Source organism: Panulirus ornatus, chromosome 62 (genome assembly GCF_036320965.1).
Source record: "Panulirus ornatus isolate Po-2019 chromosome 62, ASM3632096v1, whole genome shotgun sequence".
NCBI lineage: Eukaryota > Metazoa > Arthropoda > Malacostraca > Decapoda > Palinuridae > Panulirus > Panulirus ornatus.
Window position 1 is genome coordinate 7399988 of NC_092285.1, and position 17877 is coordinate 7417864.

General features: G+C 38.1%; 1 protein-coding gene across 6 annotated transcripts in view; it reads left to right on the forward strand.

The window, feature by feature from the left end:
- The first annotated feature begins 976 nt into the window (after positions 1–976).
- LOC139745803 (uncharacterized) overlaps positions 977–17877 on the forward strand; it is a 28493-nt gene continuing 11592 nt past the window's right edge. For 3 of the 6 annotated variants that reach the window (XM_071656374.1, XM_071656372.1, XM_071656377.1), the window contains exons 1-2: positions 1555–1966; positions 8617–8749. The gene's annotated coding sequence lies outside the window, so the exon portion shown is untranslated. Of the gene's footprint in view, positions 1069–1554; positions 1967–8616; positions 8750–17877 lie in introns of those variants that run through there. The other 3 variants (XM_071656373.1, XM_071656378.1, XM_071656375.1) reach the window with 2 other exon arrangements.

Genomic DNA, 17877 nt, shown 5'->3' on the forward strand with positions numbered 1-17877 from the left:
TTTTAGATATCTGGGAGTGGATCTGGCAGCGGATGGAACCATGGAAGCGGAAGTGGATCATAGGGTGGGGGAGGGGGCGAAAGTTCTGGGAGCCTTGAAGAATGTGTGGAAGTCGAGAACATTATCTCGGAAAGCAAAAATGGGTATGTTTGAAGGAATAGTGGTTCCAACAATGTTGTATGGTTGCGAGGCGTGGGCTATGGATAGAGTTGTGTGCAGGAGGATGGATGTGCTGGAAATGAGATGTTTGAGGACAATGTGTGGTGTGAGGTGGTTTGATCGAGTAAGTAACGTAAGGGTAAGAGAGATGTGTGGAAATAAAAAGAGCGTGGTTGAGAGAGCAGAAGAGGGTGTTTTGAAATGGTTTGGGCACATGGAGAGAATGAGTGAGGAAAGATTGACCAAGAGGATATATGTGTCAGAGGTGGAGGGAACGAGGCGAAGCGGGAGACCAAATTGGAGGTGGAAAGATGGAGTGAAAAAGATTTTGAGTCAATATATCTCCTGCAGCAGGTGGCCTCTTGTTCCATAATGACTACCCTCAGGCAGTGTGTATGCCCTTATTCCCCGTAAGACTCTCCCACTCTCACCAATGGCATCCGGGTCATCCCTTACAAAAGATGGGGTCCTACTCCTCTGGAAAAAGAGAAATAGCAAAAAAAAATCATAATAGCACTTACGGCTTGATAATTAAGATGTACATGCTATATAGCTAATGCTTTAGTCTCAAATGGAAAGGTACAGGTCGTACATTTTTTTGTATTTAAGACTTAACACCTATTAAGTAATTATTCCAGGCCATGTTTCGAACTAACATTTAATATAAGACACCATTATTTTTACAGTCAGTTATTGGAAGACGTTTATCACTAAATATCAAACTATATTCTTTACAACTTATTATTATCATGAGACGCTAATGTAAACAAATATTTAGTCCCGTTATCTCTCATGTTTACTGTTTACGTTCCGACGTAAACTGACCGACTCGGGTCACTGAAAAGAAATTGACACAGCTGATGGTTATGTACTGTGCTCGTCCTAATGAGGGGAAATGACACAATTTAGGTATGTTGTGTGATTTGTTATTCCAAGACGCCGCCCACTGTGAAAATGTTTAGTGTCGTATCTCTCAAGTTCAGTGTTTCCATTTAGAAGTAAACAGGTCACTGATGGGAAACTTATAATGCTTGTATTGTGTCGTGTTGTCTTTAAATTGAGGGGAAACCACAGTTGAGGTGTGAAGAGTAATTAGTTACTGGAAGGCACCCCCCCCACACACACAAACTATCTATCCCTTATGAGGTTCACTGTTTACATTCAGACGTAAATAGGTCATTGGAACGAAATCTATATTCTATTTATATTATGTATTTTACACATGAAATTGAGGGCAAGTATAAACAATTTAGTTAGTCTTTAACCAATGGCAGATGTAATCCATAGAAAATTATTTAGTCCCGTATCTCAAACTCACAGTGTTTACGCTCAGACGTAAACACGACAATTGACAGTAAAATTGCCCTGCTGGTCTTGTGTACTGTGGACCCTCCTCATCATACTGAGGTGGAGAGAGAGAAAAAAAACTACACATTTTAAATATATATTGTAGTTAGTAACTACAAGATGTCATCTCATAGAAAATGATTTAGTTCCGTTATCTCCCAAGTTCATTGTTTGTATCTATTAATAGACATTGACCAACCCCCCCTTCACTACCCCCCCACGCGTCGCCTGAAGGGAAGGAAATGCTGTCAAACTGAGGGGAAACTTATCATTCTAAATGAGTAGTTTAATTACTCATTGCAAGACGCCGCCATTAGATAATTATTTTAGTCCCGTAACAACCAAGTTCACTGTTGTCAAATGATAGACCCGACAGACGCCTACCTTGCTCTCCACTTCATCAACCTGAGGGGAAACTTAAATAATCTTATGGTATATGGTGGAGTTCAGTGGCTTTCAGGTAATATACTTTCAGGTCTGAGACGCTGATTAAGATTGTGTGATACTTTTCAGGTCTTAGGGTGTGTGGGGGGTAAAGTAGATGGGGCTCCTGTACCGCTGTCGGCATCTGATGTTGAGTGAGTCTTGAATAATAGATTATGTTTAGTGAATATGATTAGGTAATATACTTTCAGGTCTGAGACGCTGGTTAAGTTTGTGTGATACTTTTCAGGTCTGGGGGGGGGGGGGTAAAGGTAGATGGGGCTCCTGTGCCTCTGTCGGCATTGGATATTGAGTCTGAATAATTAATGATGTATACTGAGTATGATTAGGGTTGAAGAGGTGTGAGTTGGAGCTATATAAACTAGAGTTGGAGCCATATAAACTAGAGTTGGAGCCATATAAACTAGAGTTGGAGGCATATAAACTAGAGTTAGAGCCATATAAACTATTCTGTTGAGGTGGATGCGCAAAGTAATAGTTCTAGGGGCACCCCTAAAGTAACATAAGGATATAGAAAGAATGGATGTTTATAGATCTTTCATATCAGTAGAAGTGATATAGACCGTAGTTTAGTGTATAGAAGTAGAGTCGCGGAGTGTAATTTGGAGCTTTATTCAGTATTCCTTTGGCCGTAGAGTAACATAAGGATATAGAAAGAATGGATGTTTATAGATCTTTCATATCAGTAGAAGTGATATAGACCGTAGTTTAGTGTATAGAAGTAGAGTCGTGGAGTGTAATTTGGAGCTTTATTTTGTATTCCGTTGAAATGAATTAGTAAACTAACAGTTTAGAGGCACCACTTGGAAATAATGATGCTTGGACTTCCAAGAAATGCACGTAGATAGATCCCTCGTCCCTGTAATGTAATTTACGGATAGATCCCCGTAATGTAATTTACACTTGTGTCACATTTAACGGATTCAAGTAATGTTATATAGAGTAATGTATTTCCTTTTATTGGACTAGATTGATAAAGTAACAGTTAGGGGATACTATTAGAATAGCATATGGATTTGGAAGGAATGCATGTTGATACATCATTCTAGTACTAGTGATATTGACTTTAATATAGTGTTTTGTGATTACATTTAAAGTTATGGAGTGTGATTTGGAGCTTTATATGCTATTCTGTTGAAATAGTTTGGTAAGTTAACGGTTTAGGGGCACCATTAGAATATGGATTTTGAAAAAATGCATGTTAATAGATAATTCTTAATAGTAGAAGTGATTTTGACTGTAAAATAGTGTAATATAGTGTTTAGTGAATACACTTAAAGTTTTGGAGCTAGATTCGGAGCATTATAAAGCATGAAAATAGATAAGCAAAGTAACTGTTTAGGGGCACCGCTAAAATGCGATATGGGCTTGCGGAAGTGCATGTTGATAGATCCCTTGTTCTAGTGGGAAGAGTTACACTGTATTAGATTTTAGTCAATTGGGAGGTGAGTTTGAATGGAGAAAAAGTGGAGGAAGTGAAGTGTTTTAGATATCTGGGAGTGGATCTGGCAGCGGATGGAACCATGGAAGCGGAAGTGGATCATAGGGTGGGGGAGGGGGCGAAAATTCTGGGAGCCTTGAAGAATGTGTGGAAGTCGAGAACATTATCTCGGAAAGCAAAAATGGGTATGTTTGAAGGAATAGTGGTTCCAACAATGTTGTATGGTTGCGAGGCGTGGGCTATGGATAGAGTTGTGCGCAGGAGGATGGATGTGCTGGAAATGAGATGTTTGAGGACAATATGTGGTGTGAGGTGGTTTGATCGAGTAAGTAACGTAAGGGTAAGAGAGATGTGTGGAAATAAAAAGAGCGTGGTTGAGAGAGCAGAAGAGGGTGTTTTGAAATGGTTCGGGCACATGGAGAGAATGAGTGAGGAAAGATTGACCAAGAGAATTTATGTGTCGGAGGTGGAGGGAACGAGGAGAAGAGGGAGACCAAATTGGAGGTGGAAAGATGGAGTGAAAAAGATTTTGTGTGATCGGGGCCTGAAAATGCAGGAGGGTGAAAGGAGAGCAAGGAATAGAGTGATTTGGAGTGATGTGGTATACCGGGGTTGACGTGCTGTCAGTGGATTGAATCAAGGCATGTGAAGCGTCTGGGGTAAACCATGGAAAGCTGTGTAGGTATGTATATTTGCGTGTGTGGACGTATGTATATACATGTGTATGGGGGGGGGGGGTTGGGCCATTTCTTTCGTCTGTTTCCTTGCGCTACCTTGCAAACGCGGGAGACAGCGACAAAGCAAAAAAGAAAAGAAAGAAAGATTTTAGTGAATAAGATAGAGTTGCATAGTGAAATTTGGAGGATTATATACTTTTTATCAAAATTAATTGGTAAAGTAACGGTTTAGAGGCACCACTAGAGTAGTGTGTGGAGTCAGAGGTGCACGTTGAGAGATCCCTCATACTAGTAGAAATTATTCAGACTGTAGTGTTGTGTTTATTAAATACAGTTAGGTTGTAGAGTGTGATTTGGAGCATTATGTACCATTCTGCTGTAATAGATTGATATGGTAACAATTTAAGGGCTCCATTAGAATAATCATGGACTTGGAAGAAATGCACGGCAATAGATCTCATACTAGTAGATGTGATTTAGACTAGGAGGGCATGAATCAGAACATAAAATGTTCTGATACATAAGGAGGTAATGACAATAAGTGGGGAGGTATACAATGATTTGGGGAAATGTGGGATGAAAGTAGGGGAACAGTTTAGGAAATCAGTTAAATATATTTAAACTTTATTATGATGTTTATGATGTTGATTAGAAATGAATGTAAAAGTTGCTGTCATTTGCATTTAGTTGGTGAGAAGTGTTTGTTTGATGGGTGTGTTTAATGTTTTTCGGATGTGTTTTTTTCCAGTAACTGTATGTTGACAGTATGGCAGGAGTATGACAACAGTATGACAATGTCTTTAGTATATTTTGAGTATAATACTGAATATTATGGTAAATCATGGTGTGTGACAAAACCTCGGGATATGCTGAAGATTGCTGAAATTGGCCTTCATATACCAGCATACACAGCGTGTGTAATCCAAATTGCCAGAAGCTGTGTTCTTAGGAGCTGGTAGAACAATATTTGGTGCAATGATTTAAGATACATTAATTAGTTCACCTTGATGCTTGGACCAGATAAGTCTCTTAAACACTAATTTATATCTTATATGTCTAAATTTTAATATGAAAATGCATTTCGTATAAGAGAAAAAAATCGTAAGAAAAAGATAAAAGAAATTAAATAAGAAACCAGTGGTACGAGCCTGGGAGAAATATCAGTACTTCATTTGGAGTTTATTGGTAAGATAGCAGTAAGGTCTGAAAGCAGCCTGGTGTAGACATGTCCCTGCTAGCAGTTGTGTCACCTCTTTTATCTAGTGTTTTGATGTACTGGCTTTTTATATTAGGGTGACATCCTTGTTCTTCAAGTCTCCATCGCTTCTAAAGATATTTATGTAGTTTCATTATGACCTTTGTTGTGATAATAGTTTTTTCATACTTGATCACAGGTTCTCACATGAGCGATTTCATTCTGAAAACAAAGGAAAGCTGCATTCGCTCATCCATTCTCCAGCTGTCATGTGTAATGTACTGAAACCACAGTCCCCTGTCCACAACCAGGCCCTCTTCATACCATTCCATGGTATTCCACAGCTGCTTCACATGCTCTGGTTAAGGCCATTAACAGCATGTTGACCTCTGTATACCACATTGTTCCAGTTCACTGTATCTCATGCTCGCCTTTTATCCTTTGCATGTTTAGGTCCTTATAACTCAAAATCTTTCTCACTCCGTCTCCAAGTTGGTCTCCCCGTCTCCTTATTCCATTCACTTCTGGCATGTACATCCATTTTGTTAGCCTCTCCTTTATCATTCTTTCTGTATGTCCAAACCATTTCAGCACACCTTCAGCTCTCTCAGCCACACTCTTATTACCTCACCTCTCTCTTACCCCTTTATTACTTAATTGATCAAACTGTTTCAACCCACACATTGGTGTTGTTATACGTGTTGATTAGTTTATCGTTACTGATCTTGGCCCATCCTTATGACACTATTACTGTGAATATAGCTTAGTGATGAAGAGTGATCGAGAGCTTGTTTTATTATTCATTTTTCCTCTATATGCATAGAAACACACACAAAAGAAATCTACAAACAAGTGAAGTGGTGGTGACTGAGGGTTGCCAAAGGGAACTTGGTCCATCCTTCATACTCTGACTTGTTCAGTGAAGACAGCACAAAGGTTGATAGCTTTATTGATGATGTCCATTTAGTCTTCCATGAGTATGTATTTTTGATGATAGAGATGTAATACATAAATGGAGTTGAAAAACAGAAACAGTATGATGAAAACATGAAAAAGACTAATGCCAAAGAAGAGGCTGGTTGGTCTTATATATACAGATGGTACAATACATGACAAATGGTGAGAAATGCATGAAAGAGACAAGAAGTACGTAATTTTGATTTATGTATCGAAGGAAGTGACTCTGAAGTTGATAAAACATTTTAAGCTGTATTATTCAGTAACAATATACTTGACACCTTAGGAGGGGAGTTGTAATACTAATATTCACTTAGCTAAATGCTGATTGGTGCAGCCATAGCACTTAAATTGGTGGACTTAATTTTGCATATGAACAGTTGTCTTTTTATTCAAAGCAGCTTCGATTGAGAAGTGTTATGTGACCTAGATATCTATCCCAGGTTTTACACCTATCACCTATACATTGAGTGTTATGAATGAATATTAAGAACAAATATTAAATGGCAAATGTAACTGTAATAGTAGTTTTAAGTTGTAAAGTTAACCATACTCTTTCAGGAATAGTGGAACAAGAATACAGAACATAGAAAATATTTCATAATTACTTTACCAAAGTAAGACTATAACTTCTATCCTAGGGGATGGGAGAAAGAATAATGTAGTAATTTGATCTGTATGGCTTGTATTGTTCTAACTATTTAAGTTAAATCATTGATAAAGTTGTCAACTATTTTGTCATCATGTGTCATTGTTTTACTTGTTTGTACATTGGTTTTTGTGTGGGCATTATATATGTACTACAGGAGAATCGCTAAGTAAAACAAGCTATCAATCATCGTATCATCACTCACCTACAATTAAAGTAATAACGAAAATGGGCCGAGGTCAGTAATGCTTAACTGAAAAGTACATATAACCTCACAGCAAATGCAATCAAACTACGTAAACATCTGAGTCAAAAGAGACTCATGGAACAAGGTGGGTAGTGATTACTGCTATCTTGCTAATACGCTCCCACCGCAAGATTTCATTTCTCCATGGTTAAGGCTTATATTACTTATTTCTTGTTTTATTATTCTTTTACGATGTTCATTCACTTCATGAAAGAGAAGTAGTGTTTTAACTTCATTTTTTTGCTGTCTAAAAGATTATCATTGTTTGGCAGATCAGTCTGATGAGAGTATGAAGGGAAAATTATTATTTTTGTCTTTCATTGACAGTGAATTTTTTTCATTCTTTTTGTCAAACATTGCTGTACCAGCTCATTTGTCAATTAGATATGTTGCCGGTTTGTTACTGTTCTCTGATATTTGTGACATAGTCATGGATGTGACTGGTATATTTCAAACTGAATGTTATGTAGGTAAATTCTTATTTCTAGGGAGAATTAGTGAGATCTTCCTGGGATCGTTTGAATATTTATGATTGTATTACCTACTCTTACATTTTCTCTTACCTGTATTTCCTTGGGTAGTTCCAATTTAGAGGCACCACACAACCAACGCAAACTTGGATGAAACCCATATTATTGGATTCCTGATTAGTTAATGTTACATAGAGTGGGAAATCTTTACTTTTGACTATATTTTTTATCGTATACTACATACATGATTATGAGTAGAGCTATGAGTTTAAGGTAAGATTTAGGATTAAAGAAATGAAAAGTTGCTGAAATGCATAGGAATTCATTTAACCTATATAAACATCAACAGTTTTGAACACTAGAATAAATGAAGCTGTTGTTTATGCATTCTTTTCCATTTGGCTGTTTGTTAATGTAGTTGAATGCACACCAGAATGGAATATTGTGTATAAGGCTTTAAAACATATACATTAAACATTACTTCAGTTACAGTTCCATATCTGAAATGTTCCTTCTGTTTGATGGTGATGTTTATGACTGTTGACATCATAAGCTATCTTTACAGGTTTCAACCTATTGAAATTTATATATGTTGATACTGTTATACAGTATTTAATCTATTTCTTTATATGATGGCTAAGAGGAAATTAATTGGTTGATATTTATTATCTTATGTATGTGATTTGAATATATTTGATATTTATATTTTTCTATTTTGGTCCAAATCTTTATTTTAGAATAATGGAGAATGTTTGTTAAGGGTACTGTGGATAATTTTGGAACTATCAGGATAAAGTGATTGCATTCTTGTTGAAAAGTTGAATAATTGTTGACGTGCTTGTCCCTAGTAACAATCTTGCATTGATTTGCATTATAGATTCCTGCTATTTAGGTTCGATATGCATTGGGTTGAAATATTAGATAAAAATAGTATGTTAGAGCATTATGAAGGAATATTAGGTAGCAGAAGTCAATAGTAACATTAGTTAGAAACCTCTGGAAACACTGTACGTGAGTTGCCCTTTTTCAGTGGCCTGTTAAGCATGAGGCACTGTTAAGAAGCAGCATTTGAGTTCACCGATAATGAAGACTTTTGCTGTGGTCACCCCTTTGAGGAAGTTCCTGGAGGGAATGGGCATCAGAGATATAGACTAATAGAAGAGGTAAGCTATGAGGAAGGGTCACAACATAGCCACAAGTAGTGTTTGGTATGCTCATTTTATGATGTGCTGGCCTTGGATATGTTCAAGTTTGCTTTGGTTTAGCTAGCATGTGGTAAATTTCATAAATATTTTCATTTCTACCTCATAAATTTCCCTCATCTCAAAAGCCCTACCCATTTTATATGTATCAAACTTTATTTCATATAGCACAGTAATGCATTTACTCCATCTGAATTAAATGTGCCATCTCTAAAGAGTCCATTGATAAATGTTTCATCCAGATTTCGAAGCTACTTCTGTGGCACCCCAAAACTAGAGCTTTACCACCAACCTAATTGAATATTGAGCAAGGGCTTATTTATAGTGCTCAATATTATGCTCTGCAACTGTTACTTATACACTGTAGAACAGTCTTTCAGTATCCAGAGCTAATACTGAAACAGAGCAAAACTATATGTTTTGCAGTTTTGTTTGCTCTAACAAGAATAGTAGTGATTTTTAGAATTGAATTGATTTAAGTCTAAGATCTACAGTTGCTAACTAGGGTAATTGTTAACTTTTGTGTAACGTGGTGATTGAGATCGTGCAATGATGAGATTGTAATGAGACAAAGACTGGTTTATGTTGTCATCTCCTTCAGGGGTGCAGCAAAATATTTTAGTTTAAGGGTTCTACTGTAGAAGACCAATGAATCTTGTCAGTTTTTTAAAGTACTTGCTAGTGAGGAGGGTTATGAAGCAGAGAGATATTATGGGTTAAGATGAATAAAAAGGGCTTTGCTAAAACAGCTATAAATACATAGCTCAGAGTACATATTACATGTGATTGTGTCATGTGAATGATAATGCAGTATGCAATTCTCTACTATCTATCTGTATCTCTGATGCATGTTCCCATCTGGAACTTTCTCAAGAGGGTGGCCATGGCAATATAGTCTCCATAACCAGGGAACTCCAGTGCCACTTCTTAGCATTTAGCACCTCACCCTTAACAGGTCACTGGCAGAGGGCAACTCTTGTGCAGTGATTGCTGAGGCTCCCACTTTATGTTCAACCTGACTGCTTCTACCTAATGCTCCTACCTGCTACTTCTACCTAATGCTCCTACCTACTACTTCTACCTAATGTTTCTGCCTAAATGCTTCTACTTACATCTTCTATCTATTGCTCCTACCATTCTGCCGAAAGGTAGGGCTAGCACATAGTGCTCATTACAGGAAAATCTAGAGTTACAAAGAATGTGCTGTGTGAGGTATGTTTTTTTAGACATTATGTATGACAAGGAAAGGTTATATGTTTGTGGACAGAATGCCAGTAGTTCACGTATAGATGAGACAGAAAGATAAGATAACTACCTTGGTCAGAGGAGTGCAACTTGACAACCACTAAAGTGCTGGCTCACTATGCAGCCTTCACTAAACCTCCCTATACCCAAGCGGATAGTACTGGTGATATACCTCGCTGGTCATTTGCATCCAACCAGCCACTACGTACCAGTTCTATACTGTCTGATGATAAACAATTTTAATTTCACATGTTTAGGGTTATCACAGTTAAACACCACAACATATAAATGTTATGAGAACAATACAGTGTGTATATGTAAGAGAAATTTTTCTGAAATCGTTTATGTATATAAATATAATATTAATTTCTCTTTAGATATTTTTACTAATACTGTTTAGAACATACTTTATGTGTTACATTTTCCTAGTCTTTTCTTTTGAATCCCATTTTCTTAACACTTTAGATTACTCTAAAGATTTTAAAGTCCAGTTTTAGGTATCTAATAAGGGTATTGAGTCTCACTTAAGTATTTGTAAAAGAAATTCAATGAATTTTTCAGAATTCATTATTACTTGTTTTGGTAAAGAATATAGCAGTCTGATACCTGTAAGACTTTGGTCTTCATGCCTAATTTGAGTTTGTTTATCTCTGGAGCCAGTTGGGAGCGAGATCTTCGTAAATTGAGTAAAGGTTTTTAAGACAAAGGAAAATTTTATGATGTCCTTTGGGATTGCAGTTTAAATCTGCTATCCACCTTGAGTCTGAAGTGTAAGCATCTTAAAAAAATTTATTTATTGATGTGATAAAGCAAGGAGAGGCAAAACTAACCAGATGAATAAGGAAGCACATTTTGTTTTTATCAGAGTTTGAAAAGGACGATTTATATACATAAAAGTTTTTCTCTTATTGAATTTCTCCTTAATACAATATAAAACGTTTTACATGCTGTACATGCTTAAAGGATCTGTGATAGCTTTTGCTGTGAGGTACTGGTGAATGAACGTAACTATATTTATATTATTCATTATTATGCTTTGTTGCTGTCTCCCGTGTTAGCGAGGTAGCGCAAGGAAACAGACGAAAGAATGGCCCAACCCACCCACATATGCATGTATATACATACATATCCACACACGCACATATACATACTTATTCATTTTATATTTATATTTATTATACTTTGTCGCTGTCTCCCGCGTTTGCGAGGTAGCGCAAGGAAACAGACGAAAGAAATGGCCCAACCCCCCCATACACATGTATATACATACGTCCACACACGCAAATATACATACCTACACAGCTTTCCATGGCTTACCCCAGACGCTTCACATGCCTTGATTCAATCCACTGACAGCACGTCAACCCCGGTATACCACATCGCTCCAATTCACTCTATTCCTTGCCCTCCTTTCACCCTCCTGCATGTTCAGGCCCCGATCACACAAAATCTTTTTCACTCCATCTTTCCACCTCCAATTTGTTCTCCCTCTTCTTGTTCCCTCCACCTCCGACACATATATCCTCTTGGTCAATCTTTCCTCACTCATCCTCTCCATGTGCCCAAACCACTTCAAAACACCCTCTTCTGCTCTCTCAACCACGCTCTTTTTATTTCCACACATCTCTCTTACCCTTACGTTACTTACTCGATCAAACCACCTCACACCACACATTGTCCTCAAACATCTCATTTCCAGCACATCCATCCTCCTGCGCACAACTCTATCCATAGCCCACGCCTCGCAACCATACAACATTGTTGGAACCACTATTCCTTCAAACATACCCATTTTTGCTTTCCGAGATAATGTTCTCGACTTCCACACATTCTTCAAGGCCCCCAGAATTTTCGCCCCCTCCCCCACCCTATGATCCACTTCCGCTTCCATGGTTCCATCCGCTGCCAGATCCACTCCCAGATATCTAAAACACTTCACTTCCTCCAGTTTTTCTCCATTCAAACTCACCTCCCAATTGACTTGACCCTCAACCCTACTGTACCTAATAACCTTGCTCTTATTCACATTTACTCTTAACTTTCTTCTTCCACACACTTTACCAAACTCAGTCACCAGCTTCTGCAGTTTCTCACATGAATCAGCCACCAGCGCTGTATCATCAGCGAACAACAACTGACTCACTTCCCAAGCTCTCTCATCCCCAACAGACTTCATACTTGCCCCTCTTTCCAAAACTCTTGCATTTACCTCCCTAACAACCCCATCCATAAACAAATTAAGCAACCATGGAGACATCACACACCCCTGCCGCAAACCTACATTCACTGAGAACCAATCACTTTCCTCTCTTCCTACACGTACACATGCCTTACATCCTCGATAAAAACTTTTCACTGCTTCTAACAACTTTCCTCCCACACCATATATTCTTAATACCTTCCACAGAGCATCTCTATCAACTCTATCATATGCCTTCTCCAGATCCATAAATGCTACATACAAATCCATTTGCTTTTCTAAGTATTTCTCACATACATTCTTCAAAGCAAACACCTGATCCACACATCCTCTACCACTTCTGAAACCACACTGCTCTTCCCCAGTCTGATGCTCTGTACATGCCTTCACCCTCTCAATCAATACCCTCCCATATAATTTCCCAGGAATACTCAACAAACTTATACCTTTATAATTTGAACCTACCTATAAGGATGTTAAATGTTGGTATGATTGTTAAAACTGACTAAGTAAAGTTTGACAGATGGCTGCAGAGTTATCCCTCAAAGTATGATATGTTTTATGGATGTGGTAAGATATAGCAAGGATAATCCTGTCTCTGTAGCTTATGTTACCCTCAGGTTACATTTGGATAAGCTAGGCTAAGATACTTTAGATTTGTTATTTTTACAGTACATTACTTTTACATTAGGTTTGGCTTGATTATGTTACATTACATTACATTACATTACATTACATTACTCCTACTTTAACTAAGGTTTGTATTATTGTATATTTTTATGAGTTTTACATATTTTTTCACCTTATCATTTCCCTCTGCCTCAGAGCTTACCTGCCTTGTAGGGATCTCAAGATTCTCGTAAGTTGAGTTTTTCATGTTATCTCTGCATCTGCAGATGACGAGTATTGTTTTTAGTGTCCTGATACCAGTTTTGTATAATTTCAGTCAAAAATAATGATTCAAGGTTAAGCTGATATATTTCCAAAATTTCGTCTCATATGTAGTCTGGATCTTTCCTGATATATTTCAGTGAATATCTTCTTTAACACCAACTCTTCCAATTTGAAGAAGACTGCGCTGTTAGTTTCCTTTTTTCTGCTTTAACTTCTGGATATTGAAATTAGATCCCATCTTATCCTTCTCTTCTCCAGTAAATTTAGTTCTTCTCATGGCTTTTATTTTGGAACCCAGCAGCATGATTAGCACTGCTATCTCTTAGACATTTTGACGGGAGCAATATCCTTTGTAGAATAGTGACCAAGCTTAGTATACATGGTATTAAAGGTGTGAACAGATGAATGTTACTACAGTACCATGAATCCTTTTTTATATCTTTGTTTGATGTTATGACCTGTAGATCTCATGATATTTATCCATCATCCTGTATTCTTATTTTCATTTCTGATCCCTTTGTGCATCCTTTAGTGTGTTCACTCATGCAATTTCAGAAGCCAGTCCCTCAGTGGCTGCTCAACTTGTCTGTAGTTAGTCTTCTTGTAGTAGCAAAGTATCTGTGATTCTCGTGATGTTTTTCCAGACTTTGGTGTAATTAGCACACATCCTCATATGGCATTTTACAATCTCTTGTGTGTTGTTTTACATATTTTAGGAACAAAATAGTTTCCCGGAACAGTTCCTTGTAGCACTCTCCCCTCTACCTAACTCCAGTCTGAATTCTCTCAATTTACCATTAGTTAGAGAGCATTTTGTCCAGAACACCATAAGCTTTCATTTTTTGGAGTATCCTTCTGTGGGGAACAGCGCCAAATGCCACTTGATAATTTAGAAATACTGTGTCAGTGTTACATCCATTGTCTAGTGCTGCTGGAGCAGCTCTTACCTGACAGAAATCTGTGTTTTTAAGCAAACTGGGATTCCAGTATGGCTCAAACATTTCAAATGTCACATGTTCACCTTTGCTCAGTATCAAACTTCCTCCATTCAGCCGTGTAAGAGTACAAACATGTTGAAAATGATCATTTCGTTCATGCTATCCTGCACACCCGAAATCATTAGTATCACATGATTCACTTTCCAAATGCTGTAGATGCAGCATAGGTGCTATAATTGCCTTTCTTGTAAGTAGATACTTCATAACTATATGGGATTTTACTCACCCTAGTGTGAAATTTTGCTCGCATGTCTAGGGTGGCATTTCCTTCATCTCGCTATTTGCCAAAGTGGAATGAAAAGCCTTGTGCCCCATTTTTTCTTCAGGCATCACATCTCTTCCACCATCTCTTTTTGCCAGCGGTGGTGTTGTTGCCTCCCTCCTGGTTTACTGGTATTGCTTTGGCCACTGCTTTTGTGAGCTGAGTGTAGCTATGCCATTAACGCATGTACTTGTGGCATGCATCTAAGTGTCACTTCCTGTAGATTCTGTGTGGAGACTGACATCACGAGGATTGGCTGTTAGGATACCTCCTTTCCTTGAATGGTAAATGTATAGCATTCTCTTTCTTTTCTCATCTTTCCCCTCTTACTGGACGCTTTTTACCTTTAAGTGTGAGATTTATAAACAAAGGAACATTTAATAATTTCTTTATCTTTTTTATTCATTCATTTATTTTCTTATTCCCCCCCCCCCCCAAGATAGCCATGATTGGGATGTTTTGTACATGCCAAGTCAGTCACTATATAAAGGAATAATTTTATGTTGTTGGGTTGAATGTCAATCGTTTTGTATGTGATGCTAAGTTGTTTTATTGAGTCAGAGCACTTACCAATTCAAGATGACAAAAGGGCTCAGGTTGGATTCATGTCTGTCTAGGGTTAAAAGGACAATTCAAGTCTTATATGAAAGATTCAGCCTTTCTGTTGTGGGTGGGTCTCTGTTCCAGTTGTGTAACGTAGTGTTGAATGTTTGTTGTTGCATGTGTAGTGTCAGGTACTTTGATGATATGATTGTAATGTCTGTATCTGAGAGGATTTTCACATAGTGGTCTGCTGGAGGTGATGGAAGGTCATGTAGGAAGAGAATGAAGACTTGAACTGCTCCTCAGGGAATGGTATTGTAGAGCTAAAGGGTTTTAGAAGTGAAGCTATGAAGTTGGCCAACCTCATTTTGCCATTGTTTTGAAGGGCTGTGTCAAGTACATTTTGTGTGATGATGTCTCAGAGGACTGGGCTAGTCTCTGTTGATTCTTTCTTCTTTTTTTTTAGGCATCAGTCATGGACAGATGTCCCCATCAAGGCCAGGCCTTAATTGAAGTACAAAGAGGATTATGAAAGGGAAAAAAGAAGAGACAAGGGAAAATATTTATGAAAATATTGACTTATACAATGCTGGAATGGGGAAGGGTTTGGATCGATTGAAGCCTTCAGGATATTTTGTTCGAGGACTGTAGTTAGAGTGGTATTAGGGTGAAGAGGTCTAAATCCACATTGTGTTGCTGAGTGTAGGATGATTAACATGATATGTTTTTGATCAGTTTTTCGGAGAATTTGGACTCTTAGACAGACGTGAGATGGGATAGTAAAAGAAGGGTGAAGTGGGTGGTTTGGAGGGATTTAGGAATGGTGCTATGTTGGGTTGGTCCCAGATGTGAGAAATTTTGTTGTGTTGCAAAGAGTGGTTGAAGATTTTGTTTTCCAGGTGCTAGCGTACATGATGTTGCTGACTCTGTGGAGGAGGTTTGTGGTGGCACTAACAATAATTTGTCATGTAGGTACAACAGTGTCTTGAAGGAGAGATCAGAGGAGCTACTGGAGAAATATCACTGCCTTTTTTAATGTTTCAGAGAAGAAACTAATGTTATTATGATTTCAGGAGTTCTTCCCAGGATCAGCACTAGTTATCCCTTCTTTAGGAAAGCATTCAGTCTAAATAATAGATTAGTGAACCTTTGTTTCCAGGAGGGAGTCAATTTCATAGAGTTGTGGCAGCATTTCTACGTGTAATCTAATATATTTATGAAGGATGGACAACAACTGAATGAAGTGGAAGCTGGGCATTTTGGTAGGCTCCTTAGTGAGTCTGTTTCTATATGTTTCATACTTTAGTGCTGTTTCCTACATTAATGAGGTAGTGCCAGGAGCAGATGAGGAGAGGCCACATCCCCTTACATCCATCATCTAGCTGTCATATGCAGTTCACTAAAACCACAGCTTCCTGTCCCAGCATCACACTTGGTTCCCACTGTACAACGCCAATCTTTCCAGGCCAAGCACTGTCTGCTTGGCGTAGAAAGACTGGTGTTGTATGGCCAGAATTAAGTGTGATGTTGGGATTTAAATAACTTTGTTGATTACTGGCACCTGATGAGGTGGATTGTCTCCATGAAACATGTCATGCCACATGTATAGAAATATAACATGTTAGATGAAATTGTATGAACTGCTGAAGTGCAATTTCACCTCCATGTATATATATATATATAATTTTCCAAAAGAAGGAACAGAGAAGGGGGCCAGGTGAGGATATTCCCTCAAGGGCCCAGTTCTCTGTTCTTAATGCTACCTCGCTAACGCGGGAAATCGCGAATAGTTTGAAAGAAAAGAAAAAAGAAAAAAAAAAAAAAAATATATATATATATATATATATATATATATATATATATATATATATATATATATATATATATATATATATATATATACATATATATATTGACGTGCTGTCATTGGATTGAACCAGGGCATGTGAAGCGTCTAGGGTAAACCATGGAAAGGTCTGTGGGGCCTGGATGTGGAAAGGGAGCTGTGGTTTTAGTGCATTACATATGACATCTCCCACGTCAGTGAGTTAGCGCAAGGAAACAGATGAGGAATGGCTCAACCCACCCACATACACATGAATATACATAAACGCCCATACACACACATACTCACACATATGAATTTCAACATGTACATGCACAGCCATATACAAAAATACACATTACATATTCATACTTGCTGCCTTCATCCATTTCTGTCGCCACTGCATGTAATATATGCAGTGCACTGAAATCACAGCCCCCTATCCACAACCAGGCCTTACAGACCTTTCCATGATTTACCTAAGTCATTTCACATGCCCTGGTACAGTCCATTGACAGGAAGTCAATGCTTGTAAACCATATGAATCCAGTTCATTCTGTCCCTTGCATGCTTTTCACTCCCCTGCATGTTTAGATGCAAGTCGCTCAAAATCTTTCATACATCTTTCCATCTCCATTTTGGTCTTCCACTTCTCTAGTCCCCTCCTCTTCTATATATAGATCCTTTTTTTTTTTTATCAACCTCTCCTCACTCATTCTATCCATGTTTTAAAACCATTTCTGCACACCCTCTGTCAGCTCCCTCAACCACATACTTTTAGTTATTTCATATCTCTCCTACCCTTTCGTTAGTTACTCAAACATTTCATTTCCATCTCATCTGCCCTCCTCTGCATGTTCATGCAACATTGTTGGGATTACTATGCCATCAAACATACCCTCCCAGACAGTGATTACTCTCTCTCCACACATTTCTCAATACTTCCATAACCTTTGCCTCCTCAACCACCCTCTGACTCACTTCCACTTCCATGGTTCCATTTGCTGCCATGTCCACTCCCAGGTATCTAAAACACCAACCTCAAGTTTTCCCCATTCACATTTGCATCCTAACCAACCTGTTCCTCTGCCCTGCTAAAGCTGACAGCCTTGCTTTTATTCA